This window comes from Puntigrus tetrazona, chromosome 24, assembly GCF_018831695.1.
Source record: "Puntigrus tetrazona isolate hp1 chromosome 24, ASM1883169v1, whole genome shotgun sequence".
NCBI classification, from domain to species: domain Eukaryota; kingdom Metazoa; phylum Chordata; class Actinopteri; order Cypriniformes; family Cyprinidae; genus Puntigrus; species Puntigrus tetrazona.
In genome coordinates, this window is record NC_056722.1 from 18,930,649 (window position 1) to 18,943,038 (window position 12,390).

The 12,390-nt window shown below is 36.1% G+C and overlaps 1 long non-coding RNA gene across 1 annotated transcript in view; it reads right to left on the reverse strand.

Annotated features, from left to right (window-relative positions):
• Positions 1-688: 688 nt before the first annotated feature.
• The window catches only part of LOC122330063, a 66,238-nt gene continuing 54,536 nt past the window's right edge, over positions 689-12,390 (reverse strand). Inside the window, exon 3 of the long non-coding RNA XR_006247974.1 lies at positions 689-1,346. This is a non-coding gene — a long non-coding RNA (uncharacterized LOC122330063). The remainder of the gene's footprint in view (positions 1,347-12,390) is intronic.

Consider the following 12,390-nt stretch of genomic DNA (forward strand, 5'->3'; position numbering starts at 1 on the left):
TCACAGATGTTCCTCCTCAAATACCTTTAATGGCTCTACCAAGTTACATGAAATGCCATAATACCATCAATACGAAATGGTATCACAACTTAAGAATTTATAAACTATATGTTCTAAGATATGTTCAAATCAAATCTCAAAACGCAATGCTTATGCCTACCCAAGATTCTAATAAAGAAATTGCATCGCCTGGATATTTCAGCTTTGCAATAAATCATGTATGGCATACGCATGGGTTCATTTCAACATCTTTGACTTTTGATTACATACTTTGTTATTTTGGCAATTCTGAGCACATATTCAACATTGAGATCTTTTCTTAAAGTCTAGTGGAAGCATATATGAAATTACAGGGGGTGAAAAAATGGAACAAAACGTCTTTATTTGTTCTTAATACAACTTCTGTGCTGAAGAAACCATCCAGATTCTGAAATGATTGCAATATTACTTTCTATTATAGTGCACCTATAAATAAATTATGTCATTTACTTTGTTTGACTAATTAGTTCTGTGGAACATTCAGAACTCAATGGGGTCCAAAAAACACTATATTGACCCCCAATGAATAAAATGGAAATAAAATGCCAAAATAAAAAAATTCGGTTTTCCACAAAAATTTTGCGTTCCACAAAAGAAAGTCAGTCATGCAGGTTTGCGATGAAGAAATCATTTTTATTTTTGGGTCAAATATCTTTGAGTTTAAATGCAATGCGCCAACCAAAAGTCATAAACCATATTAAATATATGTTAACAAGAACAAAATAAAACAATTTCAATTTAAAACTGTACTTTCCTATGGCTTTAAAGTTCTATCTGTGCGGTAATGTCCACTTTCTCTTCTCTCCAGCTATCTCTAAATTTCTTTCTGGGTAGATTGTGGACTATTATCGATATCACAGCAGCAGAGGTTATCTAACATTCACGCTATCAGAGCACTGAGAGTCCAGGATGAGAATCAGCCCATCAGAAGTCATTTTCTATAGTTTCATTAAAAAGATTTAAAAGATGAGGGCTTCAGTCGGATCATTGCAGATACAGCTCCTATAGATTGAAAATATGCCATAAATCTATAATGTGGAAATAGGCAGCGCATGAGGAGGAGGGCAGGTATTAGTAACCTATTGTATAGATAATTGACGATTTCCTATGAAGCTTTTCAAATGGGCCTCCCATCTTTGAATCACTTTCATCCCATTGAATGTGAGACTCTGATTGTGTGAAATCACCACAAGTACCTTCAATTACAGGAGGCAGTCAGCGTAGGAAATGGCTGCTGTAGGTCAGAAGGAGAAACGGCTCTGTGAAATGGCAGACGAAACGTCGCCTTCAGACAGCAGTCTACATACCTATATGAGCAGATAACGTTTATTATTTAGAGCTTGATAAAACACAGCCCATAAAATGAAGCATTTGGATAAACAATGATCGAGGAACATGCAAAGCTACAAAGACTCTGAGAGATTAAAGAAGAGAAGATAAAGGAGAAATGAAGGGGAGAAGAAAGGACCATTTTTGTTTCTAGGAATGGAAAGCTTGATCTTGAAAAATACTTACATCCTTAGATGCGACACCTTGCATCGAAATAAAATATAATAAAATTTTAAATTATTATTATTATTTAAAATAAAAATGAAGATCTATCACAACAAAAATTATCCTTTTTAGCAAATAGTTGTGTCAGACGGGAACTATTTCTCCTTCCTCTTGTCTGAACTGGCAGAAATGCTGAAAGACTTAAACACTGTCCAATCACAGCACACATAGCACATATATATATATATATATATATATATATATATATATATATATATATATATATGATCATGGACCACTTATATAGGTACATTTGTTGATTGTATACATCACCTGACAGTTGAATAAATAAGCTTTCTGTATTGAATAAATAAATGTTTTACATTGATGTATGGGTTGTTAGGATAGGACAATATCCTGCCATGATACAACTTTATGAAAATCTGGGTATAAAGGAGAAAAAAAAATCGAAGTATTGAGAAAATCTTTAAATTTGTCCAAATAAAGTTCTTAGCAATGCATATTACTAATCAAAAATTAAGTTTTAACATATTAACGGTAGGAAATGTACAAAATATCTTCATTTAACATGATCTTTACTTAATATCCTAATGCTTTTTGGCATAAAATAAAAGTATTGAATTGATTTTTAATATATGGCCAATCAAAACCTACTAAAATGTTAATTTATGGATTTAAAAGATATTATTACATGGCTATTAATGACTATTACCCATTTGATCATCAGAAAAAATAATTTAATACACTGTTTAATTTTTTTAATATATACATTTAATATATACATAATATTTAATATTATGTACTGTAATTTATAATTAATTAAAAAATTCTCTAGCAATTTTCTGAGTGAAAATTGTTTCAACTGTGTTTTTGGCAATGCTTTTTGCCGTTATGCTTTTAGAATTGACACTTGGTACTGAATAAAAAAAAAAGTAAACAAGTATATATATTTGTCTCAGTCACATGATTCAAGGCATTTTTTAGGGCATTTAAGGACATTATTTAAGGACATAATTATTAGTTTGTTTGTTAGGCATACTGGTTAAAGTCTAAAGAGCGAACCTCAAATACAGCTACAACAAGTCAATTTTGGCCAATTTATAATCCAAAAAACATGACGTTGAAAATAAATATCACATTATTTGAGGTATCACTCTTAACCAGTGCATGACGACGAAGTTACACAGCCAAGTTTTTCAAACAAACCCCTAACCCTAAATATGAATAACAGTAAAAGTGGCACTAACAATACGCCAAACCAGAATCCACACAAGGCGCTGCGCTCGCTTCTATTAGCGTTCTCCTGGACACAGCAGGGGATAATCTCTCAATCAGCGTAATGAGGAAATATATACGGTTTGATCCCAGCAGCTGACGCCTGGCCTCAAGACCAATTTACCTTTTAAATCCTAAAAGAACTTTTTCCACCATTACACTATCCTTCAAAGAGAGAGGGGTTCAAATCCTCCCACAAACCTTGATTTATTTCCCCTGTTGGACGTCTCGTCTTTGTTTTAATTAAAGCAAATTCTGCTGAGGGCGAGCCGCACGGAGGCCGAAGGGAATTTTTCTAATTATTGTACCCATCAAGACCGAATCTGGGTGATTAAAAAAAAAGCAGCACTTCCAAAGACGCCATATATGACCAGGATCGGAATGGCTCTGCGGTTTTGTTTGTGCGCGAATTAAAAGGATTTTCCTAAACCATAAAACAACCTTGCCTCTAATGAAGATCTCGTAGATGATTCTACCCACAGTGTAAGGCTTCTTCAAACCGTACCATATTTCAAAGTGCAATGCAAGTGAGATAAAAGCATTCGCAGCCTGCTTGATTTACTGTGCAGCATATTAAAAACTACATTGATTCATTAATATGTAAACTGCCTCGGTGTCATTAATATTGGGGGTTGGAGAGGCCAGGCTAATGCCGTGGTTCCTTGGACCTGTGTAGATTGGGTTCAGGGCTTCTATTTCAACTGGGCCCCTCACCTTTGTTCTCCTCCTGTCCCGAGGGTAAGCGAGGCGAATAAATATGCTTGATTACTTACGGTACACTCCCATCAAGAGACAAATGTATGCAATTATTTGTGCATCTCACGCAGCCTTAAGTTAAATGGAATTAAACATGATGCTACCTCCTTCTTGATGAGGACTAAGATTAGGTTAGAAATGTCACGTAACATTTTAAAAAATGACATTTGGCTGCCGTTTCTCTCATGCTTTTGTGTTGCACGATGCACGAAAAAGAGTGGAGAAGCACATTATAGCGCTGGAGCTAATTGAAGTGTTTTATAGGCATAGCGGAAATTACATTCCTTTCATATTTAAGGTCTTTTCAACAGATGAATTCTTTGTATTCATTACATGGAAGGTGAAACTGATCAAAACAGCAAATTGTGAAATAAAAGGCTGCTATATAGATAATTATCCGTCACTTTGACGACGGCGACCTTGAGGTGAATATTTTCCATCATTCTCTATTCTTACTCGTCAGCAAAATATCACAACGTTTGGTATTTCTAATGCGACAAGGACCACATTTTTTCCTTGACATTTTTTTCAAATATTTCTTTTTATTCTGCTGCTGAATTGTAAAAAAAAGAAAATAGACTAAACAATGTTATACTGCAATTTGATCTCCTGGTTTAATGAACAGCATCACTTTTTCTCTTGTTACATTATAGCTCGCATCTCTCTTCAGCTCTATTGTCTATGGAGGCCTGTTTCAGTCACACAATAAAAAAGGTACAGTAATTGTGACTATTTCACAGCTCTGTCTTGTCCTCATAGTTCAGAGTTTAGCCTATATCTCAAAATTCTAGAATGTTTTTTTATTATTTAAATACATAAAACAATTTATAATATAATATAATATAATATAATATAATATAATATAATATAAGTTATTATTCATCAGAATTTTTTCAATTGGCAAAATAGCATTTAAATGAAATCCATCTCTCCATTCCAAAATTTTTTTCTCTTTCTTTCTCCACTCTCCCTAACACCAAGGGAAGATTTGGCCCAGAATGCAGCTTTATCTAATTGGTGTATTGTCTTGAGAAGCTGGTGACAAGGAAGGCAGTCAGAGGCAAGCTTTCATCAGAGGTTATTTGGAGAAATAACTAATTTCAGTCTTTCTCTCAGCACGGACTCAACCTGCTGCCTCTGAGTCGAGCTCTCTGGAGAGTTCATTAAGACAGTGGCATTCCACATCTACTAGTCAACAACTAAACATGGCAGTAACCTTTATACTGCCACCCTGTCTCGTCTTGCCTTTGCCTGCACATGCTTAAATTCCAGTGTCCCACTCATATTAGCACTTTGCACAGACAAAGGACATGGAATGTTTACAGAGATTTATACCGCTGTGGGCCAATTCTACAGGAAAAAAAGAATTTAGACCACAAAATTACACATTAAACAATGCCTGAAAACGTTCTGCTTGAAAATAGCTTAATATATTAACATTTCCGACATTAGAAAAGCATGCATGCACAGAATAGCTATGATGTTCATTGCCTAAGCGTGCATTTTTTTTAAATATCTTTACAAATCCAAGCTTAACACAAAGAGTACAAGTAATACAAAGTACAAGCACCAGCCCAAAACAGGCTGAACCAATAGCATGAATGATGGGCGGGATTCCCAGTTTGTTTGACCAATGGAAAACAGTTTAAAAATCATTAAAATTATTTTTGTAATTCTATTCAGAGAAGAAAGAATTAAATAGTTTATAATTATCTCTAACATAATTGAAATAGATAATACATTTCCATAAATAACATTATATTTTTATCACTCGTCTGATCTAATAGAATTGCCATTTTCACTATATAATGTGTACATTTATTAAGTTTTTATTTATTAACTACTTGTAGTTAATAAATTAACTACTTCTTGTTGTTAGTAAATATTTATCTATATATTGGTATTGTATTTGTATAAGAGATAAATTAGAGATAAATTAGAGATAAATTATTATTATATGCAAGTCACAGTGTGACAAAAGTTGTGTGACTTGTGGGTTTTATCCCATAAGAAAAGGTCACCCATAGAAAAGATGACCTTCTGAAATTCCTAAAAAGCCTTCACGTCCCTCATCATACTACCCACGTGCCAGGCCAGGCTTATGGTGCCAAGTCAGGCTTGAAGGAACCAAAATTGCCTATGGCTCCCACACCACTGGAAGCACAAGAGCCCGTGAAGATTGTGCTAATTTGTCCATCTCAGTCAACAAGGATGAAAGCAGGAGAGTAATTATTAATTCATTATTAAAAACTCGTATTATTTATTAGCCTAGGGATCGTGCTGCCCGGTGTGTTTGGCACTCTGTCCAAAGAGGTCCCTCTGTTGATGAACACCAGCCCCAGGCACTGCACTACCCCCTTTCTCTGTAGTCCAAGACAAGACACGTTCCCCTGGGCACCGCGCTACCATTCAACCAGGCTTCCACCTGAGACGTCAGCTCCGCTGTGGCCCCCGTCGTCCGTGTAGGTTTCTTCTGATCATAAGTGACCAGATTCCCACTTACGAGTCGCGGTTGTTCGGTTCTGACCTGATTTATATTTAGTCGTGTCTCTACACTCAGACCTACGCAAAGGAGCAAAAGGAACCCGATGCACGATGCAACGGCCCAAGGCTAAAGGTTGGCTATACACAAGTGATGAAGAGGACTTACAGAACGAGCTGTGATCAGGCCTTATTGATTTTTCAAAGCACTTTCAAAGTCATAGCCCGCTTGTTTGTGAATCACAGAGTAATGCACTTCTTGCAGGAGAAGAAGTGGACTTCTATAAATTACAGCAGTTTTTCCCATCAACTCTGTTAAAGCACGTACACATTTGGATATTTCCAGATGCTTTAGAACGTTGGAAACGTGTCACAATGTTTTTACTAGAAGGCTTGATGGGTATGAACCTAAAACACCCTAAAAACATTGGTCAAGGAACAGACTCTGAATTAAAAGCATGTTAATGGAACTGGTGGCAACAGCCAGGCTCTTGATCAACCAAATGCTTCAGTGCACGACTGCAAAGTGATATTTATGTATATGTTTAAAACTCAATTTAACACCAGGATAGCATAACTATAATGGGCAGTACTTTTTGAGCTCGGGGCCAATCAATAATTGCTGAAAGCACAAATGATTCTATTTTCTTGGGGCCACTGGAATGATGAGAGAATGGCTGAATTTGATATGTAACTGAATATTCTGGCAAATGTGTTAGATAAGATTATCATTACGAAACCATCAGGCATGGGGCTTTGAGAAGCAGTGGGAGACAAACTCAAATCTGCACTGATTGATAATGAAAGGATCTCTACACTAATCATTGCTCCTAGCTAAAAACTGTGTTGAATGCATTATTCTGGCTGACAGGACACGGGAAGCATTGTGTGTGTCGCCCAGAGACATCCAGCTACCATAACACACTTTTACTCAAACAAAGAATTAGCCGTGCACAACAAGCAAAGAAAGAGTATGTGGTGAAGGAAGTGACATCACACCTACAAAACCTCCAATTCTGTAAAACAATTTCAAGGATTCTTTGAAGTATACAATGTTTAGTGCTTCCTTTGTGGAAGAAAAAAAATCATGACTAAAGAAAAAAAAAAATAACGTTTTGAACAAAAGATTCAACTATAATTCTCTAATACAGTATTCAAGTTTATATTACAAGAACCGAAATAAGATATACTTTCACGTACACAACATAGTAAGAAAACCATAGAAAAATTGGTTTGAAAGGTAAATCAACAGTTAAAAATTGCTGTGGCTGACACATTGTTCCTGCAGAGTAAGTCTATTTACTGTTTGCAATTACAAGCCAATGCTGCAGTAACATGGTTGTTTTCCTTTCTTTTATTTAAACTCAGAGAAAAGTCTGAAAACCCCTTAATCGAGTCTGAAAAACCCTTAGTTGATGATGACCCTTTACTACAAGGATACTGTAGTTATGAATATACTGTATAGCAGCCTGTGCGACTGAAAGCCACACATACAGACAAAATAACCATCATGGCCTCTCAGTGTTAAGCAAGCCATTCGGATAAACATCCCTCATTTTGAAAACATGAACATGGCAGTCCAACAGTAAACATTTTGCCTTGAGAGCCTCTTGAGCATTGGTAAATAAAGGCCTTGGTTAACAATCAGTTAATCAAAACGTGTTTTTTTGTTAAAAGTGTGCTTTTCTGCTCTCAAGGGGTCTTGCACTCCAACACAGAACCAAAAGAGATGTTTTGTTTTAGTAAAGAGAAAGTACATAACAAGACATAACATGCTCTTCACAAGGACGTCGTACAACTGACTTCATCAACTTTGGCACCGTCAATAGCCCAGACAGCCAGCACATTATGAGCGACTGAATGGAACCCACAAACAAAAGTCTTCCCAGCCTACCGTCTCAGATGTAAAGCAGATATGTAATTTAATTTCTCAGAAAAAGGTGTCCCTTCTTATTTCATTATGAACACCTTGGGAGGCTGGTCTTAAATGCTGTTTAGGTCACCTCTATGCGCTCTAAGTGCAATCTATCTTCCTTTGTCACTGTCACAGATCCAGGGTCAAAGCACAGAACCACTGAGACTCTGTCTTCCACTACCTTTGTCTGACTAAGAGTTCATTACAAATCCATGAGAGAAAAAAGGAGGGATTAAAACAGGAATAGCTTTATTGATGCAGCCGTTAAAGGAGACTCGTAGGGCATTCAAAACACAAGTATACTGAAGCTCTGACTTTATACTATATAGACTGTACGGTCAAGACTATTTGTCCAGTATTCAAAACTCAAGTAAGACTTGCACTGGCAGTGGATATAATGTAAGATATATGTATATATATCTTATTTGAAAATCATTATTTACTCCTTTGTGTGTTTCTTCTTTAAAATACAAAGAAGATATTTGTAATTATATGAAATGATTACTTGAAAAGGTCCATATAATTAATTTATATTATTGTATAGACACAAATAAATAAAAAAGTTTTTTTTTGTGCACAAAAAATTGGACTTTATGAAAGTAAACAAATTTTAGGATTTTTTATGAAACTATCCCTTTAAAAAAATGTTTAAAATTGAATTAAAGATGCATTCAACTAAATCTGGACTGATGCGGTATTCATTTTTAAAAAATGACATTAAAAACGTAGTCATTTTTAATAATGATCTTCAAAAAAAAAAAAAAAAAAAAAAAAAAAAACTCTGTACAGTCGTGGAAGCAGCCATATTTTTCCTTTCTATTACTGTCTCTATTGGGAGGTGTAAATCATGGGTTACTGAAAAACAGAGGCTGTTGGCCTCAAATTTTATTGGACAATCATCACTGCCAACTGGGTTTTGACCGATTAGGGTTCTTTCCCGTAACTGTTGTGGAGTTCTCCAATTCTGCACAATCAACAAACCATAATGAGAACTTAAGCAAAAGAGAGGCCCTCTGGTTCACTCGGAGGGGAATCACAGAGATGCCAGCGTGATTTATGAATTAAACATATTTTCAATGAAATTTTGTTTAGTTATATTTTGCAGCATATTGTGGCTTTCCCCCCTCTTTCATTACAAACCGAAGTGCCGTAATGAAAACAGTTGCTTGCAGCACAGAGCCCGTTTTGAACGCTTTATGCGGAGGAAAATTTATCACCGGCGTTCTAGCATAGTCAACACATGGCCTTCCCACAAACAATGGAGTCTGGGTTTAGCAAAATAGCAGCCCGAGCTACAAATAAACGCAGCGGTGGCAGACAGATCGCCTTGTTCCACTGCGAAGAGCCTGAGTGTGCCATTGTCTTCCCTGAAAAGTATATTCCAAAAATCAATAATATACTGACAGATTGTATAAAGATCACCCATCTGCTTGCGAAGACCTCATTAGCGTAAATACCTCCAGGAAAAACGTGCTAATAAATGAAAATAAAATTAACAAAGCAGGAGCTCTTTTAAGAACTTGCCTGCAGTGTTCCCGTTAATTATTTCAGGGACAAAATTAGAATGAGACTAACCTGGCTTTTCACCTTTGGCTTTTGTAAAAAAAAATTAATGCAACCTTTGTGTGGCTGTATGTACCTGGAGGCAGTCTTTCAGGGATGAGGGTAAACAATTCGCTTGCACTGAAGTGCAAACACATCTGAAACATGAGCCTTTAACAGATAATGACATGCCATGGCTCCGTTTGAAAGCTGCCATGCCAAACTAGTTCACTGGAAATTTCTAATGCATAATAGTGAAGGACAGTACTCTGAAAGAATGTTTGCATGATAAATCAAATCCTGTTTTTTTAAACAGAATATATAAACCCTTTCTCTTTTCCCTAAAAGAAACGAACAGGATCAATACAAGCACGGGTCTAAAATTTCTAGAATTTTTTGTGGTATTAGTAGGCTGAACACTGTAGTCACAGAAATAGCATTTCAAATAAAAGAGGGGTGGTACGGGATCTGCAAAAAAAATGCAGAAAAAAAAAAAAAAAAAAAAAAAAAAAAAAAAAAGATTTATAGGCTTTGACATTATTCTGCTTTCTAATGTATGGAAATTATGGCATTGTGATTATTTTATTCCATAACAGCTATAGTTTAAAAATTGTTTTAAAAACTATTTGTGTTGACAAATTTTTATACAATTATTATTATTTTATACAAAATAAATGTAATTTGTTTTCAAATAAATATGATATACTTCAAACTGTAAATTCTCTAATCATTTATGCACTATAATTTTTTTTTCCTTAATCGTTAGTTGTTGTTTTTTTAAGATTTTAAAAGATCTTTTGTATAAATAAAAATGTAAATATTTTTAATGCGCTTCTCGCAGATGATTTGCTTTAAAACTGTATATTCTGTCATCATTTATCCAACCTCTTGTCACTCATTGTCACTTTTTCCCCTATGGAACACAAAATGCATTATTATCAAAATGTCAAAGCTGATCTTTTCCATACAGTGAAAATGCACAGTGATCATCGGCTGCCAAGTTCTGATGCAATCTTGCTTGGTTTATTTAAGGTTGGGATTTGAACTAATGTCACGTAGCAGGCTAATCAAAACCTGCAGCACCAATAGCAACTACCAAGTGTGTTATCCAACACCCTGAGAAAAAAAGGTACAAAATCTGTCACTAAAGCTGCTAAACTATTACTTTGCACATAATATGCATTAATATGTAACTATAAGGTAATGATATGCACCCTTTAGAAGTATAGAAGGTACAAAGGAGTAACTTTTAAAGTGGTAAGACACCAGTGGCAGCTTTTCATACTTTTTTTTTTTTCTAACAGTGCAAAAGTGTTTTCAATCGCACTTAGTAAGCCGAGATGACCATTGGTGCCCCCTTTGAAAAACTGGCACATGATGCCCCGGTTACATTCCACATTTACCTCAATAAATGTCTTAACAGGAGCTGGACATATTAAAAGCATAGAAAAATAACAGTAAACTAATCAAACAAAGCACTTTTTGGGTTCTGCATCAAATCGGGGTAAGGCCCATCAAACTGATCAAAACACTGAGTAAAATTGCTTCAGTGCTAGGAGACTATGCGGCTGACCCTTGCTTGCTCACAACGACTACCCGTTCTTCTGATGCACGCAAGTTCACCGTGGCCATCAGCGAGCCCTCGGCTCTCGGAAAGGCGCACGGTCATTTCAATGAACCCCGCATAGTCATACTCCACGGTGTTTCTCTGAGCATCATTTCAAGCTTTTTCCACCTCAGCCCTGGATGTGGCCTCCATAGACCCTCGTGCATTCATGTGTTTACTAGGAGAGAAAGAGGAAGATGCACCACAGGAAGGTGCATCTTACCAGCCTCCGTTTGGGGAGGTGGAGGTGTTGACGGGGGTGGAAGAGTAACCACAGTCCATTTAAATCGGCCCAGTGAGCCTCCGAAATTGCCTTTGGGGTGGAGCAATTGCAATGTTCTAGATCATTAGGTCAAATAAGTCATGGAGAAATTCCAGTTAGAGAGGGCAAATTTGCGGACATTTTGACAAAACTGTATATCATGGTCTGGTTTCTAAAGATGGGCCAGAGAGTGGGTTTTGCCTAAAATTGCTCCCTACCGTGAGGACGGAGTTAATGACCTCATAGCTCTCCTGTCTTTTCAGATGGCAGCCTGAGCTTCCAAACAATTTATATTAGTGTGAGCGATGTGGATTGCAATACATTAGCCAATTTGATACTGAACAGCTCCACACGCTCTTCAAAATAAAAAACACCCTAGTGTGTTGTGACTTTTTAAAAAACCTCACACCTTCATATATCATGCAAGAAGTGACTCACTGGCCGCTGGTAAAATAACAGCCGGCTTTCTGCTGTCGAGTAGTTTGTCAGGCCGCTGTGGTTTCACAGTACAGTCAGCCTCGAAAACTGCTATCATTCATTCTCAAAATAAAGTGGGAGGGTGCCAATTTGGATGCAAAGATTGCAGCGATTGCCAGAACGGTCAGCTAGTTATTCAACAACCGAATAAGCAATTACTAGCATCAATTAGCTTATATAGAGGTCTATTTTTGGCCGTGTTGATGCCTAACTAGATGCAAATTTGCATGCAAGTCTTGCAATTCTACAATCTTTTGTCACAAACACACTATGTTTAACTACAAAAGAAATACTATGAATGTTTGTGCACTAAATAGTTATATCTTTTTATATTGCATTTATTGATATCTTTCAGACAGTGTACGATTTATAAATATTGGTTTACGTATGCATGCACATAAATACACGTAAAATAACTGTACTTGAAGAGACTTGGATACACAATTTCTAAAGCAACCAGTTTCATCACTGAGCTGTAAAATATGTACTTAGACTTCATTTGTATACTTCTGTATTACATAC